The sequence below is a fragment of the Bacillus rossius genome, chromosome 1 (genome assembly GCF_032445375.1).
Source record: "Bacillus rossius redtenbacheri isolate Brsri chromosome 1, Brsri_v3, whole genome shotgun sequence".
In the NCBI taxonomy this organism is placed as follows: domain Eukaryota; kingdom Metazoa; phylum Arthropoda; class Insecta; order Phasmatodea; family Bacillidae; genus Bacillus; species Bacillus rossius.
The window spans coordinates 202,335,471-202,354,844 of record NC_086330.1 but is presented as its reverse complement, the minus strand read 5'-3'; the positions used below and the strand labels follow the sequence as shown (position 1 = coordinate 202,354,844).

The 19,374-nt window shown below is 36.8% G+C and overlaps 1 protein-coding gene across 4 annotated transcripts in view; it reads left to right on the top strand.

Moving 5' to 3' along the window:
* LOC134527243 (ribosome quality control complex subunit TCF25) overlaps positions 1-19,374 on the top strand; it is a 361,743-nt gene that overhangs the window by 156,869 nt on the left and 185,500 nt on the right. The window lies entirely within an intron of this gene.

Genomic DNA, 19,374 nt, shown 5'->3' with positions numbered 1-19,374 from the left:
AATTTTAATTTTGCAATATTTTTTATAACTTCAAAGCTTGGTAGCAACCCCTAAAAATTGTCCAAAAAAATTGAAAAAATTATATTTTGTTTCTCTCATCAGGTAGAACAAAATGGTGGGGTGAACTACAGCAAAAATAAAAATAATTTTTTTTGGGTCTTTTAAGCATCACCCTAATGTATATATATATTTTATATACATACTGTATATTGGATCTTGACATACTGTTCTTGCGAAATTCTCATATGTGGCATACTACCTATTGAATGTGTACTTGCATTAGACTCAAGAGGCATTTCAAGTTAAAACATGTCTAATAGAATATTTATGTAGCCGCTAACTGTATCAGAAGGTATGTTTATGAGGCTGTTTAATTCGCTGTTTAGTTTCTACTCATTTTTATACTGTTTCATGACGTGACACTAAATATAATGTGCCGCCAAATATATGTAAAATTTTTGTAGGATAATTAAAGTAATTGTAACTTAACAACCTTCGTGAAGTTTATTTTTAAAGGTTATTTACCAACAGAATTACTAGCAGTGACAGCGGCAGGGAAATAATGGATGTCGCAACGAATATTTGGCTATGAAATAATGTCTACCGTCACTTGCAAATCAACATAAAAGGATAGTGAGAATATAATCGTAGTGTAAGATAATGTGTCTTTCATATAATGCTTTTGATATATTGTTTGTCCCATCCACTCCCCTAACCAAACGCTGCTGCATCCTCGCCACACCATACGGATCGCGTTCTGCCGGCAGCCGAACGCCCGGGTCAGACAGCCGCACGCCCTGTGAGGGGAGGGAGCAGTCTGGCAACGCTGCGCGGAGGCGGTAGGCACTCGTGGATGAGGGGAGAAGGGAGGTTTCCCAGAGCTCGCTAACTCCAGTTTCAAGGCCAAACAAAGGAACGACACAACCTCCCCGCTAGATGACTCTCTCGCGACTGAACCGTGCTGGGACCGGCCCTAGCCTAAATACAAGCGCGCGGAGTAGTGGGGTACATCGCTTTGAGACCCCTAATGACATCACGACCGCAAAATAATGTTTCGGAACAGTGACGATTTTTTCGACTTGAACCGCGCCTTAAACAAACCCAACTACTTTAACAATGCAATGTTTCCCTCCAATAAAATGCGTAGCTTTTGAGCACTTTTCTCAGACACTTAGGTTTTTTGTAATCCTGTGTGCCGAACGTGAGTGCATATTCTTCTGACACCTGTCCAGTCAATCTTTCAAGGGCGTTGTTTTGTTTGGATAATACAGGCCAACAGTAGTTTTGGTCCCGGGGTATTTGGAGCTGATTTCATATGAATTTGGTGCCCTGAATTCAAATATGGCATTAGTTTTTGCCTATGAGGTCAATATTCTAAGATATAACATTTAAGTGTAATGTATGTTGTACATTATTTTTGGTTAAATACATGAATCAAATCTAAAAATTAAACATGAAATTGTTTTTATTAAATTAAATAAATATTATATTATACAAATATTAGTAGTTTATACTAATATTATTTATTATATCTACAAATATAGTACTAAGTTAGCTTTGGAACTAACTAATCACTCAACACTTCGGAAGTTTCTTTTTTGTGAACTTCTTGAATATCTTGAAACAGCCCCTTTTTAAACTCTAGCAATAATCTGCCATCATGTGCGTGTCCCATTTTATTTTATAGCAGTCCTCCATAATTTTAATATCTTAGTGAAATCTTTCACCTTTCTCAACACTGCTGTCTCCTAAATTTTTGGGAAAACGGTCCAGTTGGCTGTGTAAATAGTTCACATTAATACTCATGTTACACCCAAAGGATTTGAAATTTTTAAGCATATTGTTTATCAGTTCAACATGATTTTTGGCTTTTCGTTGGCCCAGAAAATTTCTGAGAACTGCAACAAATGAAGTTCAGGATTTTCGCTCCGCCTCATTCATGAAATCAATAAAGGCTTGGTTCTTAATGAATTTATTTTATTTATTTCTGGGCTGTTTAATATTCCTGCTATAATTTTTTCCTTACTCAAGTCATTTTTCCCCCTATAAATGCAAAGCATGATTCATCTTTATCAAGAGCCTTTACAAACTGATTCATATGGCCCAGCTGGATATGCAGTGGATGAAAGATGTTTTTTTTCTCGTTAAACTAAGGGTTCGTTAATAACGTTTTTTTCCCGAACGACCATATCTTCTCTCTTAGGCCACTCTTGTCTATCCCAGTGGTGTATTTTGTCTCTACTGTCCCAAAGGCACAAAAAACAAGGATATTTGGTGTGGCCACTTTGCTGTCCGAGGAGAAAGTTTACAATTTTTTAGTCCACACTAATCTTCCATTGATGTTCACGATACCTTCTTCTTGAAGACCAAAGATATGGTGCTATATGTTTCTTTCATTGTCGTTGAGTGAGCAATTGGTATTGTACCATATTTGTTCCCATTGTGTAGAAGAACACATTTCAAGCTTTGCTTACCTCGAAAAGTATAACTGATAGAAAAAAACTAATTTCATATTTAGATTCAGCTACAATCAGTTCTGAACTCCTAGCACCAAATTTTATTTACTTGTTGGCCTGTGTTATACATATAATATAAATACGCTCATCACTGACTCACTGACTGACTCTGTAACGCTGTATGAATTCTGTTGGTTATAGCATTTTTCAGTGATAAACTAGTGAGCCGTGGCTTAGTTTTCCACGTTTTTGCAGCGGACGACTCTCAGTGTTAAATTTAGTATATTTGTTGTATCAAAAGATGGATAACTAAGCCAATATAAAGTTTAACTTCAATGACTACATCTTGGTGTTGGGCAAGCCATTTCCCAGCACATCATCGGTGAGAAGTATCTTAAATATAAATACGCTTATTAGTGACTGACTGGGTTGACTGAATCAGTTTATTTGTATGATTCTGTGTTGTAGTTAATTTGTATGATACTGTGTGTTGGTTGATATGTGCCTGATTTATTGTGTGTTTGATTAGTATGTAAGGGAGAGTGGGGGAATATGGCGTGGCGGGCAAAATGACGCATAGCAGTTTTTTTGTGAACGAGTCTCTACAAGTGTGCGTGAATAATGCTGCGCTCTAGCACTAATCCCTTAGACTGCTTGCTCAAAACGAGATATCGATAGTCGTGCTCATGGTGAAGCTGTGAAGGGTTTTAGTTTTTGTGAAGCTTTCATGTAATTTTTTCGTTGCAAATACATACAGTAGTTAAAAAGTATATCTTTTTGCCAATTATTTTATATATTAGAATAACAGTATACTTAAAAATACTATTAAAAATGTGCATTCTTAGTAAACTCTACATGATGGGGTAATATGGCGCACAAGTTTCGAGTGCGTCATATTACCCCACACATGCGCTACATATCCCAACTTCAAAGCTTATATTATATAGGTTTACATTATGGAAATATTTTTTCCTTCAGATGACTAGAAATTATATAAGGCATTCTAATAGAGCCTTGTGGTTAGAAGAAGCGAAGTGAGGATGGCAAACCTTTTAAGACAAACTTAGGCAGGAGACCAGCATTTTCGCAAAGTCAAGAAAATGAATTTCGCTGCTCATGTGTTAAAACTAAGTTATACTATGGATTGGCACCTTATGAGCTTAGAAAATTGGCGTTCCAGTATGCTGAAGTTAACAATATTCCCAATAACTTCAACAAGGAGAAAAAGTTTGCAGGAAAGGATTGGTATTACCTTTTCATGAAATGACATCCTGAAATAAGTCTAAGAAAACCAGAAGGCACAAGTCTCAACAGAATCACAGCTTTTAATGAAGCATCGTTGAAAACTTATTTTGACAACTTAGAAAATGTATTAGAGAAATATAAGTGCACAGAAAATAAGAGTGTTTAACGTTGATCAGATAGGGATAACCACAGTCCAGAAACTTTCAAAACAGTTCGGGCTAAAAGGAGTGAAACAGTTTGGATCACGAATTTCGTGGGAGTGGGGGAACAATGTAACTACTATATTTGCATGCAGTGGTTATGGCACATATGTGCCTCCTCTATTTTCCCTCGAAAACGAATGGATCAAAATCTATATAGTAATGGACCAATCGGTTCCATTTACAAATGCTCAAAAAATGGTTGGAGTAATGAAGAGATTTTTCCTTGACTGGCTTGATCACTTTTAGAGCTTTGTGAAACCAACGACTGAAGATCCTGTTCTAATAATTATTCTTCATGACCACGGTACATAGTAATATTTCTCTTCCTATTTATTAATTACAAACAAAATGGAATTGTTCTCTTCACAATACCTCCTCACACTTTGCACAATCTTCAGACACTTGATCTGATTTTTTTCAGCCCATTGAAAAATTAACTCAACAGGGAAAGTGACTTGTTTTTGAAAACTTCAAAAGAAAATGTGAGAATTACACCATTCAAACTGGCTGAACTTTTTAACCGTGCAGACGGTAAGTGGCAACAATAGAAAAAGCCCAGTCAGGATTCAGAGCAGTAGGAATATTTACTTTAAACAGGGAAAAATTTACTGTGAACGATTTTGATGCTTCAGAGCATTGTTCCAGCTCTCCTCCTGAAATGCAGATATGTGACAAGCAAGAAAATGAGAGTTCAAATCCGCCAGTATTTCCCAATACATTTCTGGTGACAAATGCAGAAACACCCAACTTTTCTCATATCCCATCCACATCAAATGTCCATAGAAATGTAGAAGAAATTTCACCAATACCATAACCTGCATTCATGACTGCAAACTGTTTAAAAGGAAGAAAACCACATTCTCAAATTCTGACAGCAACACCAAACAAAGTGATGCTGAACGCAAAAGAAGAAAAGAATAAAATCATCCTAGGTCAGAGACTCCAAATATTAAATATAGAAAAATTGTCAAAAAAACCAAAAACACCATATCAAAGTTAAAAACTCTTCAAAGATCATTGCCTAATAGGCGGCTTGCTTTTGACTTAAAATCAACTTCAAAATCTCAAGCAAATGAAGCTAATGTGCGAACTGATAAATGCAAGAGAAAAGGGAAGAACTGTTTGGGAATAGACGTTTTTTGGTTTATGGTGAATTCGGGAAGGAAGATGAGATTTGGTATCGTCGTCTTGTGTGTTCTCTGTGGTGTCATGGCCAGTGGAGTGGATGGGATTGTGCAGTGAGCTTTAAGTGCAACCACTGTAGGCTATAAAAAGTAAAGGACAGAACAACAATTTTAAACTGTGAGTTAAAATAAAGATGCCTGTATTGTTGCTTAGTAATTAATTTAATGCTTTGCACTAGAAGGTATGTTATATGTAGTCACGTGATTAACAATTTTGCTTTCATGATATCCTTTGTTATGCACCAATACAACAGCTTATTTAAAAATTGTACTTACTGTATTTACTCACGTAAAGGCCCCCCCTTTTTCCCCCAAATTTTCGACTCCAAAAAAGGGGTGGGGGCCTATACGTGAATTTGGAGGAAAAAATATATTTTTCTTTTCAAGTCGTGCATCTTTGTTCGAATGAGGCAGGGCGGGGGAGGCAGCGACGCAGCAGGAGGGAGAGAGAGGCAACGACTCCGAAGGGGGGGGGGGGGGAAGTGAGGCAGAGGCAGAGGCAGCGCTTTGGCAGGAGGAGAGAGAGGCAGAGGCGTGGCTTAACCTCCCTCCTGCCAGCTAGCCAGCCAACCAGACAAAGGAGTGTTAGAATCCTTGACCCACTTCCCTTCCTCCTTCACTTCCCCTCTTCTGCTCCGACAACACTCCACATCAACACAGCGGCAGCGCGCGAGACCAGCTTTCTTTATCTTTATGTCGTTTGAGATAGGACTAACTGTTTACGTCTGGCATGCCTCACGACGGTCCTACTGAGAACGGACAAACTATAATACCAGTCTCTGTATCATTGCCGCTTACAAAATCACCTCCCGCCGCTCACAATACATGGCTTGTTGTTTGATGCATGCCAAGTTGCCCTGCCCTCAGATAAACCCAGAAAAACACGTTTTTAAATTTGTTCTCAAAAATGTTTACAAAACAAGGAGGGGGGCTTATATGCGGGTGGGGCCTTAATGCAAGTAAATACTGTAATTCCTAAATAACATTTTATTTTGATAATTTCAGTTTTTTTACAAGAACATGAGTTTTCATGACTCATTCTTGAAACCCACCTTCTGATCAAATAGAAAGGGGGGTCCCGTCCTCGACTCACCCTGGGTAACTATCAAAACTAAAAAAAAAGAAAAGCTGAAATTTGCATAAAGCTCTAGAAAATCCACCCAAGTCGTCAAGCAATCAAAAGGATTGTATTCACAAAAGTACACGGCAAGACTTTGGCTTATTAAAATGAAAAAGCAAAGTACTACTAAGCAAAGTTTTAATATCGGCTACATCATTTGCAGGCCTCATAAAAAAATTAAAGAATCGTACATGGCATTTACCTAATTCTACTTTAACATTAATATAACGAAAATATAACGCTAATAAATAATCAGAAAATACTGATACCATAGGAATAAATATGACAAAATGCAGTATAAAAAACTATTATTATGAAAGTTCAATTGTCCTACTGGGAGCCGGATTTATATTTTTGCACGTCGATAATTACTTTCACGTCTTGCTGCTTAAAGACGATCAGCTGATAGCCGTGACCTTCACAAAATATATACAGTTCAGTCAAAGGTGCTGTGTTTTGTCACTCTTCACGCCGGGGCGGGGAGCCCTCACTGAAAATGTTTAGTTCTGTGGGCAAAAAAGGGAATCCAAATTTAAATGACAAATATCTTGACGTAATGACGTAAATTCATACAAATTTGTGGTGCACAGAAAATTAATCAAAGTCATGCTAAGTAGCTTTCATTAGTTATGTTTTCAGAAAATCTAATGGGTAAGTCTAATCAGTAACAGCCCACTGTAAAACGTGCTTCGTAGATGAGCGCCCATTGCAAAACTATGCTTCTTACGGATATTCTTTTCTTGTTCCACAACCGCTAGATCAAATACTACGTGTCGCCTCTTTACCTTAGCGTCGTTCTTGAAGGTATCGCAGCTCAATGTCTCCGGGCAAGGCAAGGTCCCATCGCTGCTGATCCCGGCATGGGCTGGCCGGTGCAGAGTCGAAGCGGTTAAGCTTGTCTCTTGTCTCGCGGCGTGGTCCCTCCACACGTCCAGTCGCGACGACTCCCAGTCCAACAATCCCGCGGCCCACAGTTCACATCGCCACCGCCGGCACTCAGGCGCTGATGACGTCATAGGTGAAGCGAAGTATCGCTCCCAGTAGCCGGCCATTGAAACACAATCGATATATTGAATAATTACAAAACTAGAACGAAACCAAACAAAGAATAACCAAAAAAAGAAATAATCACAATAATTAAATAATTAAACAAAAATACAGCAACTGAGTTTTACAAAATTAAAAGGGTACTTTAAAATGGAAATAAATCCGTAAAATCAATAAAGGCAAGAATATAAAAATACAGTAGAGTCTCGCTAATTCGGACCCCGCTAGTCCGGACATCCGTTTAATCCGGACGGATATAAAAAATACGTAAATGATGAATTAGAATATTGTGACAAAGGAAAATAAGAAAATATATTTGTAAGAGAGGGTCCTCTGGCCCTCAGTAGCCGGGAGTATTACTGCTAGTTTTCCGCTCATCGTCTTTTCCAAGAAGTGACTCACTCTATCTATACCTGCGAGTTGTTTTGTTTTGTTCCCTTCAGTCGATGGTTACTCGTGCTGGTGACAAGTGTTTGTGACAGTTTAATTTTATTCAGTGCGAGCATTGTATTGTGTACACTTATTAAGAGCAACGTAATGGCTACTAAACGTAAGAAAGTGACTAACTATGGAGCAAAAACTCCAAGCCTTATTTCGTATTGATGCGGGTGAATCATTAACTAGAATCGCGCAAGATCTAGGAGTGGAAAACAAACTGTTTCTGATTGGAAAAAAAATCGGAAAGAAATTGAAGATTTTTGTGCTAAAATGGTGAGTAAGGACAGTCTGGGTAACAGAAGCACGTTAAAAAATCCAAAAAATGAAACTTTAGACGAGGCTTTGTACATTTGGTTTTGCCAACAACGTGAACAAGGCGTTCCGCTGTCGGGCGTAACATTACAAGCGTTCGCGCTCAAACTCGGTGAAAAATTAAAAGGTGACTGCTTTTACTGCCAGTGTGGGATGGTTATCTCGTTGGAAAGATCGACACGGTGTTCGTGAACTTAGTGTAAGTGGTGAAATGTTGTCAGGTGACAATAGTGCAAGTGAAGACTTTAAAGTAAAATTTGAAAAGTTTGTTAAAGATGAAAACTTAGAGCCTTGCCAAGTGTTTAACGCTGATGAAACGGTATTAAATTACAAAATGCTTCCAAAAAAAACATTAGCATCAAAATTGGATTCTGTAGCCAAAGGTCATAAGTAGGGCCCCCTGAAAGTGGTAAATAAAATTTTCAGATTTCGTCATTAAAAATTACCTAAAGCGGTGTTAAAATTCACTTTAAAACACAAAAGCAGTGCTAAAATTCACTTAAAAACACAAAAGCGGTGCTTAAAAAAAAAAAAAAAAAAAAAAAAAATGTTTCCGTTAGTATATCTAAAATTATTTAAGTTAAATAATTTTACTTGAACCTACTCATTATTGAATACCCTAAACAAATAGGTTACATATATTTATATAACAATACATTTGATTTAGACACTGATTATTAGTTCGTTCCCATAAACTAATCTGGAAAACTATTAATCCCTTTAACAAAATCGAGGACGCACCACAACGCCGAAATGAGAAATTGATCACAACGACCACAGCTAGAAAACTGCTGTGTACCACAACGCCAAAATATGTCATTACAGGGCTGCCACAAAGGTTGGGTTAGGTTAGACTAGGTTAGGCTAGGCTAGGCTAGGTTAGGTTAGGTTAGGTAAGGTAAGGTAAGTAAGGTAAGTAAGGTAAGGTAAGTAAGGTAAGGTTAGGTTTGATTGTGGTATTTCGGCGTTAAGGTACATTTAAGAAACACACACAAATTCATTCAGTTGTTATTTCGGCTTTGTGGTCAATTTTGACATTCAGCGTTATGGTATTTCCTCGTTGTTGTAAGGACCCAACAAAATCTATAAAAACTTTTGGCCAACTAATCATCACCGTCACACCATTCGAAAATTAATGTTTGTTTACATTTTTCCGCTTTTTGGCGCGATTTAATCTGCTTGATACTACGACGCTGTTCCAACTATATGGCAGCGCCCCCGGCTGACGTGATATGGCCACTCACGTAAGGCTGTTACAAACACCGTTCGCCCAATCATCTGCTTGCTTTTGTATTTATCCGGTGTCGCTGTTCCAAGCTGACGTCAGTGCCCCGAGCGGTGTGCGTACGCTTTAAAACTTCGCCTGTTTGTCTTATCTATCCAAACATTATGCCGGAAAGAAAAATAAACGCTGTAGTTTTGCGTATTTTTACAGTATATTTTTGGGTTTAACATTATAACGTGAGCGTGTGTAAGCTTTTGTTTGCTTTAGTGCATTTATGATTGTTTGGCGGCCATGTTGCGGTGTTTGTTTACCATTGACGAAACAAGTCTTTTAACCAGTATTTAAATTTCGCGTAAAAACACTGCGATTTCACGTTTTAATACAAAATTTCGTGTAAAAACGCAGTGTTATGGCGATTTCGCGTAAAAACTGTATTTAACGGTGATTTTGCGTTTATCGTCGTTTAATCGCGATCGCGAAAAGAACAGGCCCCTAGTCATAAGGTAAAAAAGAAAGAGTAACTTTGCTTCCTTGTAGTAATGCTTCTGGCAACTTGAAAATTCCACTATTGGTTATAGGCAAATCGGCTAAGCCTAGGGCCCTTAAAAATCTTAATAGAAATGCTCTTCCAGCCCAGTACACTTCACAAAAATCAGCATGGATGGACAGCAAAATTTTTAAAGCTTGGTTTTTTAAAACATTTCTTCCTAAAACAAAAAAGTTTTTGAGAGACGAAAACCGCCCAGAAAAAGCTGTGTTGTTAATTGATAATGCACCATGCCACTCGAGTGAAGAAGAATTGCGAGACGGTGAAATTTTCAAAAAATTTCTGCCACCAAACATGACTGCTTTGATACAACCAATGGATCAAGGGGTGATTGAAGCAATAAAATGGCGATATAGGAAAAAAATTATCATGTTTCTTTTAGAGCAACAAGAAGCAGACCCGTCAGCTAACTTAATGGATCATATTAAGAAAGTGACAATGAAGACTGTCATTTACTTGGTCGCAGAAGCATGGGAAGAAATTAAGCCGTTAACTCTTCAAAAAAGCTGGAAAAATTTGTAGCCAAGCATTTCACAGGAAAAACAGGGACAAGACGAAACTCAACCAACTTCAACTAGCTTTGATTTTGTACATGTTTTTCAACAGTTGGAGGGTTGTGCCAACATAGAGGAGAATGACATATCAGAATGGATTAACGATGACAACGGTATTGGTCATCAAATGTTAAGTGAAGATGAAATCGTGGAGGCATGCATTGCAAACACAGCAACTGAAATAGACAGTTCGGAAGATGACTGATGGAGGTACGGAGGAATCAGCTGGCCCAACTCATGGCGAAGCGACTACAATGCTGGAGGGGTTGCCGAGTTACTTTGAGAAGCAAAGCGACACAACGTCTGCTGAGCTACTGACGTTGAGGCGCCTACGAGATCGCACGGCAAAACGACGGCAATCTTCTTTAAAACAAAAGAATATTACAGACTTTTTCAAGTAAATTAATTCTTTTTAAACTTTAATTGTTTTATACTTTTTAATTACATGTAGGTATGTACAATACATATTATTGTTTTATATATGTTACATACATATGTATATAGTTTCTTAAGTACCTTATAATAAAACGCAGTTGATTTTTAAGCATAAAGATTTTTTATTTAGCCTATAAAACTTGTTTTTGATACATTTTAAAGTTGATTACGGATGATCCGGACTTTCGGTGATCCGGACACGGTCCGGTCCGGACAAGTCCGGATTAGTGAGACTCTACTGTAGTATAAATGTGGCCCGGAGGCCACATTCTTTTACAAAATAATAGACTTGTATTTATTTTATCTGTGCAAGTTTAAGTATTATTTATGGGACTGAAAAGCTTTGCTAGAAACTTAAGTACTTTTTATTTACTAAAATAATCAAAATAGCTTAAATATTTTTGTCTGTCTATAGTATTACTTAAGTGTATTTCATATCACTAAGCCAACCTTAAAATAATGTTTTCTTTTATTCCACCCAATTTTCTGCTGTGCTTCACATTGCCCGAACGAATGTGTCATTTTACCCGAAACTCTGGGTAAAATGATGCAGTGTGATGGATCCATTTTTTTTTATTTCCACTCCAGTACTTATGGTGAAATGGGAACAAGTTTTATGTAACTGTTGTATATATATATTGGAGAAAGCACATGAGCAATTACAGCTCAAAATGTCATTATTTAAATAAAATGTAGACTTTTTTCCTATTCCCCCACATTCCCCTATATTTGTTAATTTTTTTTCTTTTTAGGTTAAGATTCTTCTGATCTTCACTTATTTATGCCCATTATCTTCCCTATACACATTATCTTTTCATGTGAATGCCCACTATGTTCCCTTACGTCGTTCTTTGTTAAAATGATCTATCTTGATGTGATTATGTGTTTGAATGGTCTTTCCTTTTTGGATGATATGACCTTTATATTCAATGAAGTATGAAATCTATTTTTTATTGTGCAATATATTATCAACATATTTTTATTTTTACAGTTACGCCTCGGACTCGCATCCCGCGAACAATTGGTTCCGAGAAATACTCGCGCTAAGTGAATTCGCGTTACGCGAGTTCGGCTATCCCCGTTAATAACAATTTTATTTTACATGGTACGGTTTAGTGAACACACAAAAAAATCCTTTTAAGTTCGAGGGGAAGGCAATAAAACTGTGACACGTAGTGGTAGAGAGCATCAGTCGTATTAACTTTGAGGAAAAAACATCTAAGAACAATAATGAAACATGGCACAATTGTTTGGGTGCACACACACCAAGTTACCTTTGAGTTTTCCCCTAAATTCTTACGTGTGTCTGTTTAAAAAAAAAACCTAAAACAAAAAAATGAACTCTTAAACACACATGACATTAGTTGCAGATTGCTTTACATAAATGGAAATATTAACGTAGATTGTCCGGAGAAAAAGCAGATGTGGATGTAGTCGCTTCTTCCTCCACGAGTTAAAATGTAAACAAGCTGTCTTTGTGTTCGAGTACAGCAGGGGGTGAATCAACTTCCTGTCCTGAAGTGGGAGGGGTAGCTGGCGTATCACAACCTTCATCTTCTCTTTCCCAAGCCGGTGCCGTCGCCTCCTTCACAAGGTCTGCTCTTTTGGAAGTCGATGCAGGCGCAAAAAAACTTTCTAGCCGTTTTTGTGTTTTACTTTTTTTTTGTGTTCGTACAAGTCTTTGTACACCTGACGTACCTTATCAATTTCTTTTTTGAAGTTGTCACTTCTTTCTTCGTTAGGATCATTCTCCTCTACAACAAGCGTCATTTATTTTGCAAAAAAATATAGCCAGATCTGTTGATGTGAGGACTCGTTCAGCTGTAGGTGACATGTCTTCTGTTGCTTCCTGCTCTGCACGTCTCACCTCATCCTGTTCAATAAGTTCTTGTGCGGTCAGTTTTACATCATGGGAGTTAATGTGTTCATTCACATCTGTTGTGTCAATTTCTTCAAATCCAAGTTTTTTGCCCATATCCACTACATCCTCTGCTATTTCCTCTAGCCGACTCTCATCTGGCTCAAAGCCAGGGAATTCCTCTCTAAAGAATGGACACAGCTTCTTCCAAACACCACTTAGACAAGATTGTTTCATGTCATCCCAGCTTGCAGAGATGTTATCAATGGCATTTTTTATGGAATACGACTTCCGAAATTCCTTCAGTGATGGTTTCCCTTCCCCATCTGTGGCTTTGATTGCCTGCAGAAAAGTGCGTCGTAAATAATATGCTTTGAATGTTGCAATCGCCCCTTGGTCGATAGGCTGCATCAAAGAGGTTGTGTTTTTAGGCAAAAATACCACCTTAAAATTTTCGTTCAGGTCTGTCAGGTGAGTTGGGTGGCCAGGAGCATTGTCTTGAACATCTGGTTTTGTAAACTAATCTATGAAGACAGCCTGTGTAATCCATACTTTACGATTTGCCTTCCAGATTACTGGCAAATGGGGTTTTGAGCAGCCTTTGAGTGCCCTAGGATTTTCGGAGTGGTACACTAATAAAATAAGGGTTTTAATTTATTATCTCTCGTTGCATTAGTGCCAAGCAGAAGTGCAAGCCTATCCTTGGAAGCCTTAAATACGGGGACAGTCTTCTCCTCTCTTGAAATGTAAGTCCTGTCAGGCATTTTCTTCCAATATAGACCTGTCTCGTCTGCATTATACACTTGTTGAGGACTGAAGCCTCCCTCGGCGATGATGTCTTTTAGAATGCTAGGATATGATGCAGCTGCAACTGAATCAGCACTAGCTGCTTCTCCTTTCTTTTTAATACAGTGCATATTGTACCTGTCTATGAACCTTGAAAACCATCCTTTACTTGCTGTAAACACTTCACTACTATCGGGGTACTTAGGTTTTAAAGCAGTAAAAATGTCTAATGCTTTTTCTTTTATCATGCCCGAATTAACACCATACTTATCTTTACCGTGATTTTTTTCAAACACCCATTCACTGAGCAGTCTTTCAGTGTGAATCATGATGGGTGTTCGGTTCCGCACTCTCACCTCCGTGAATGTTAATGCATCAGATGACAACAGTTTCTCCAGTTCACTTTTATTTTTGATAATGGTCCGTACCGTAGATTCACTTAGGCCTAATGCGCGACCAATTGCACTGTTGCCTTCATGGTTTTTAGAACACCGTACAACTTCCAACTTCGTTTCTAAAGAAATAATTTTTCTTTTTGCTACCACTTTATCAGACTGTACTTCTTTTGCACATTTCATAATTATTACATAATGTACTGCGAACTTTACCACGCACAACAACAAAATGACTAGCTGATTATAAAGTGTTCAACAAAACAACAAAACAAAGCTTGACGATAACTAGAATATCTACAGTCGCCTGGGAAGCGCTTTGAGTCATGAAAACGACACACACACGTGGCGGGCGGGTAAGATAACATGATAGCTGAGATGGCTTTTTCCTGCGATAGTTGATGCGTCAATACGGCTAGACACTGCCCGAGCGGCATTCACACGATGCATCCGACGATGCGGCGACACCCTGCAGCATTAAATTTATACCAAAAAATTAATTCTTACCTCGCGTTATGGGGGGTTGTTATTTCACACTATCTGAAACCATTCCACAAAAAATGTTCTCGCGTTATGCACATTCGCATTAATTGAACTCGTGCTATGCGAGTCGGAGGTGTATAATGAATGAGGATGAATATCCTGCTTCTAGAAAGAATTGCTTGGCTTTTGAAAGACAGAAGAGGGGGCAGGCAAATCAAAGTTAGGAATCGTGTACGACCTTTCGTACGTTAGATGCTGCCTCTCATCAATAACACATCAATCAAATGACACCCGAAAAATTAGACGCACATCATGTTGCTCATGCTGCATCTCAGGATCAATATATTGAACAAATAACCACCGAAAAATCAGCAGCTATCATGTTACCCATAGCGCATCACGGCGGCGACTTATTGGTGGACTTACGCCTCAACAATTGGAAGCTCTTCGTGCTGCCAACACTGCCTCAAAACAGCAACGCGTCGAGAGAATGCCACCGAAAGAATTAGTTGTTCATCATATTGCTCTTTCCGATACAACATTACCTTTCATATTAAAAGGCTGACAATATATAATAATTCCTACATACGCTATTACAATTAACAAGGCGCAAAGCCATTCGTTTTATCATGTTGGCATCCATTGGGAGACCCCAGCATTTTAACCTGGCCAACTGTGTATGGCTTTGTCACGATCAAGAGTTCCAAGTCAAGTGAAGGTGTATATTGAATCAAATCCACATCAAGGAAGATTATTGAATGACCAGAGACAGTTAACAAGCATTTTAGTTTTTCAAGAGGTTCTCTAATAAAAATTATTTTTTTCTAATATATTTTTTTATCATTACAAATATAGCTCAGAAATTATTTTCATTGGCACAATATTAAAAGAAAATGTATTTTTTTGAATATATTTTGTATATTAAATTATTGTGTTTTCGTATTCATCTTTTTTCGATGGGCACCTTATTCGCTTTAAAAATAACTAGTAATATATATATTTTTTTCTAAATTTCCAATGGCTTAATAATACAGCAGTAGAGCGTTCGCTTGTTAACCTCAAGGAATGAGGTTCTGATATTGTCACTGCAGGTTTTTTTTTTTTTAACTTTTTTAATAACATCATAATATTATAATAATGTTGAATCAGTTGAATGAGTTTAAGGTTTGTTTGTAGGAAGTATTTACAGACTATTTTTATTCGTTTATCAAAAACAAATGTACAAACATATACTTAGTGTTATAATAATGTGTTTAAAACGTTTCAAGTTAATATTTTAGTACTCCAATAGAAGTAAAACTTCAAAAGGTAATCGGAAACTTCAGAGTATTAACGGTTAAGTGGATTTTAACAAGATGGGTAGTATTTTAAAACAACTCCTTGTCGAAATTTATGTCCAAAGCCGGGGTTTTATTGCTGCAGTTTCTAATGGTTTAAATATTCCATTTGTTTCGTGTTGCTATAAGAAACAAGCAGTATTTACGGTAACCAATATAAACAGGTTATGAAACAATAACCGTATCGTTAAGCTTCTGAATCTCTGATAACCAGTTAAGAAAAAGAATCGAATTCTCAACTGTGTGGTAACGCATATCGGCCGGTCTAGCAAGCAAATCAAATACCATTACTTCAACTCTTGTGTTGCCTCTAGGTATCGCGGTATGTGCATGTCATCAGAAAGGACCAGTTCTGCTATCGATAGTATCTATTTTCAAACAGCAACAACTATTTTCTGAAAGAAACTTATCCATACCATGCTTTCCCTTGACACTTTTGTCGGTTATAAACTAATCTTTAAGCAGTTGACATTTTTAAGTTCTTCAAGTAATTAAACAGTTTTTAAGTTCATCAAGTAATAGCAAATCTTTAAAGTAACGTTTCATACCAGAGTTCTCCGATCGCGATCAATGTAAAGAGTTCTTCGCTTGCAAGCAACAGAAACAGTTCTGTGCTCTGGATCAACAGAAACAGTTCTGTGCTCTGGATCAACAGAAACAGTTCTGTGCTCTGGATTGACAGAAACAGTTCTGTGTTCTTGATCGACAGAAACATTCCTGTGCTTTTGATCGACAGAAAAAGTCTCTGCTTGCAATCGACATTTGAACCAATTCTCAGTTTTTTTGACAACTGTCAGGAAGTTAAAGCTATTCGCTATTTCATAATTGCTTGGTTTTAACAGATAAAACAGTTTAAGGTTGTTTCACGTGTGCGTGATTAGGCTATAGCGTCTGCACATCAAAATTTAAGCGGAATACGAGCTAAATTATTTTTAATGTTCCATTCATTCAGTCTGTGTAAATTAGAAATTTCTTCTTAATTATACAAATAAATAAGGTGCTTGGATAAAATTATTTGTAATTACATTCTGCAACCGTGACAAAATATTATTTTCTTTTGAATGGGTATAAAAAAGAAACTTACAATGCAGTTGTTAAAATTAAGCCATAGTTAAGATGGCTGTAATGATATTGTAGACTCTTTTTGCAATTGGAATAGTGAATGAATGAAAACTGACCTTCATGCCCAATAACTCATAACGTTAACGATCTAAATAACCAGTTATTCAATCGGAACCATAACTCTCATAACTGGCATTTTAAAATAACCATTACGCTCATCACTAGCTGCTATCTGCATTTGATGGTGGCAAGCAACGTTTACGATTCAGTCAGCGAATTCCAGAGGTGGGTGCTGAAAGTATGTGTGTGATACGCATCTAGAAATTTTGGTAATTGAAAAGCGAATATTTTGTTTATCAGTTTATTTATCACACTCAACTATTTTAAAGAATTCTACATTAAATTCTGTGTCCGAGTTTCGTATTAAAAGTTTATTTGCAAAATTAACAAAATAACACATTTATTTGCTCGTGACCGAGGTTAGATGGTTACACATCACTGGCAAGTATTGCAAGACTCGCCCACAATTGTTTTCACTGGGGAAACCTCTTTGTGACCCAGTAGTGCTCGTCTCTTTCACCCCTCCCTCTCTCCCGACCTCTTTCCAATTAGTCTTGACGCCTTCCTGTCTTGTCTGATATGTTCAGCGCGTTGAATGATGAAAAAATTACTAACTCCCTTAATAATTATACAATCAGATCCGTTCAAATTGTTTGTAAGCCTTAACAATGTCTTCTAAAACCTTTGTAAGAAACATTTTTGGTACAACCAATAATTGCTGCTAAGGGTGAAATAAACAGGGGTTAAAAATAAAACAAAGTTCTAAAACTTCCATATTAGGTAAACAATAAACTCGATAACAATAAATGTAAATATTCTAAAAATTATCTAAAACTTTTGTCTGAAACTATTGTTGATAAGACAAACCATTTATTGCAGAGAGTTGAAAAAACCAGAGATTAGAATAAAAATAATAAAATTTAAATTCCGTACCGTGTACAGAGAGACAAAAATATCATATTCTTTTTAGTAGGTGTATTATCAAAGCCATTACAATTTATTACAAAAATTATAGACATTATATCTAAATACTTTAGCCAAAATAATTTTTTATGAAACTAACTATTGCCGTAAAACAGGGGTTGAAATAAAAAAAATCCAAAATTTCCATACTATCATATTTGTTCTAATTTATTTATCTTAAACCTTGGTCGAAAGCAAATTTTTATGCAACCACGTATTAGTGAAAGGGTTGAAAAATAGCGTTTGAAGGTCAAAAAGTTAATAACTACTTTAGTAGGTGTAATTTGAAATTCGTTATACTGTGAGCTATTCAATGCTGAATGAATGCATTGAGTTAAAAATACTCGAAATACGTTCATTGTATAGAATATGATAAAATGTTCAGCGAACATTTTGGAATATTGGAGAACATATAATACGTTATGAACATTAAGTTCGTAAAATGGTAAATTTGTTACCAGAATATTTCCAGAAGAAAAAGGTACTTTGAAATCTACTTACGCCTGTAGGCTGTGCCAAAGGGGATTTTTCAACTTGAAGCATTAAAATTGTATACAAAATATAACTTAAAAATATCAAATATATTTTCGGATTGAAGAAAACTGACATTAAACTTTAGGCTTGACACATCTTATTTAAGTTGATGCAATAAATATTTACATGCTAATGTACAAGATGCAATACATGCAGGTCCCACTTATAAGGAGTTTTTTTGTCTTGTTTCTTACAAATGATAAAGAATTTATGTGTAAGAGTAAAAGAATATGTTGCATTTATTTATTATTCCACAAAAACTATTATTGACCTTCTTACTTGCAAATAGCATGCAATAGCTACGAAAAATTGTACTATAAATCGGTTTCAGTTGTTTATTTCTTTATGCTACGGGTTAACCTTTACCGTCACAACTTTGTGATTGTTTAGTTTCGCGCCACATTCATATTGTTTTTGCTTTTCACTCTATTGTCGTATCAGCATTGTGAATTGTATTGAAATACTGTATAGTAAAGGTAGAAAAATTCACCATATTATTACTGGTATCTACTCTTACATAGTTAACACAGCATGGATACCTATCAAATGTGACACGGTAAACATAATTTGTTATCTTGGCTTATTGAACTTCCTGTATTACGAAAATTTGTTAACTGGAGAGTGGCTTATATTATTTACTAAAACTGAACGTATTATAACATCTATTTTAACTGATTCTAACCTACAGCCTATTGCTCCCGCACAGCAACCGACTACGCTACTGGAGGCCGCATGTAAACACAAATTATTCATGATTAATTTAAGTTCAAAAAAAATCATAACAGTAATAATGTAAAGTATAGTAGTAATAATGTAAAGTGTTACCTCGTGCCGTCGAAATATCTAACTTTCCCTTTATTCTAGAATCGTTTCTTACGAGTTGCTTGTAATCTTAACCTTGTTTTCTTTCCTTTTCGTTTTTTGACTTTGAGAGTTTTCCTTTTGAAGAAAAAAAAAATTCAAAGGAAACAGCTGAACATTATGATGTAAGACAGAACAAAAACAATCCGGCCACTTCCAGCAATTCCTCCGCACAAGTGTGGTAGCTTATTGCACACCCTGTGTCGGGGGTGGAAGGTGGGACAGGCACACCTCCCTGACTCATCTTCCCCTCACCCCGCGCAAACACGGTG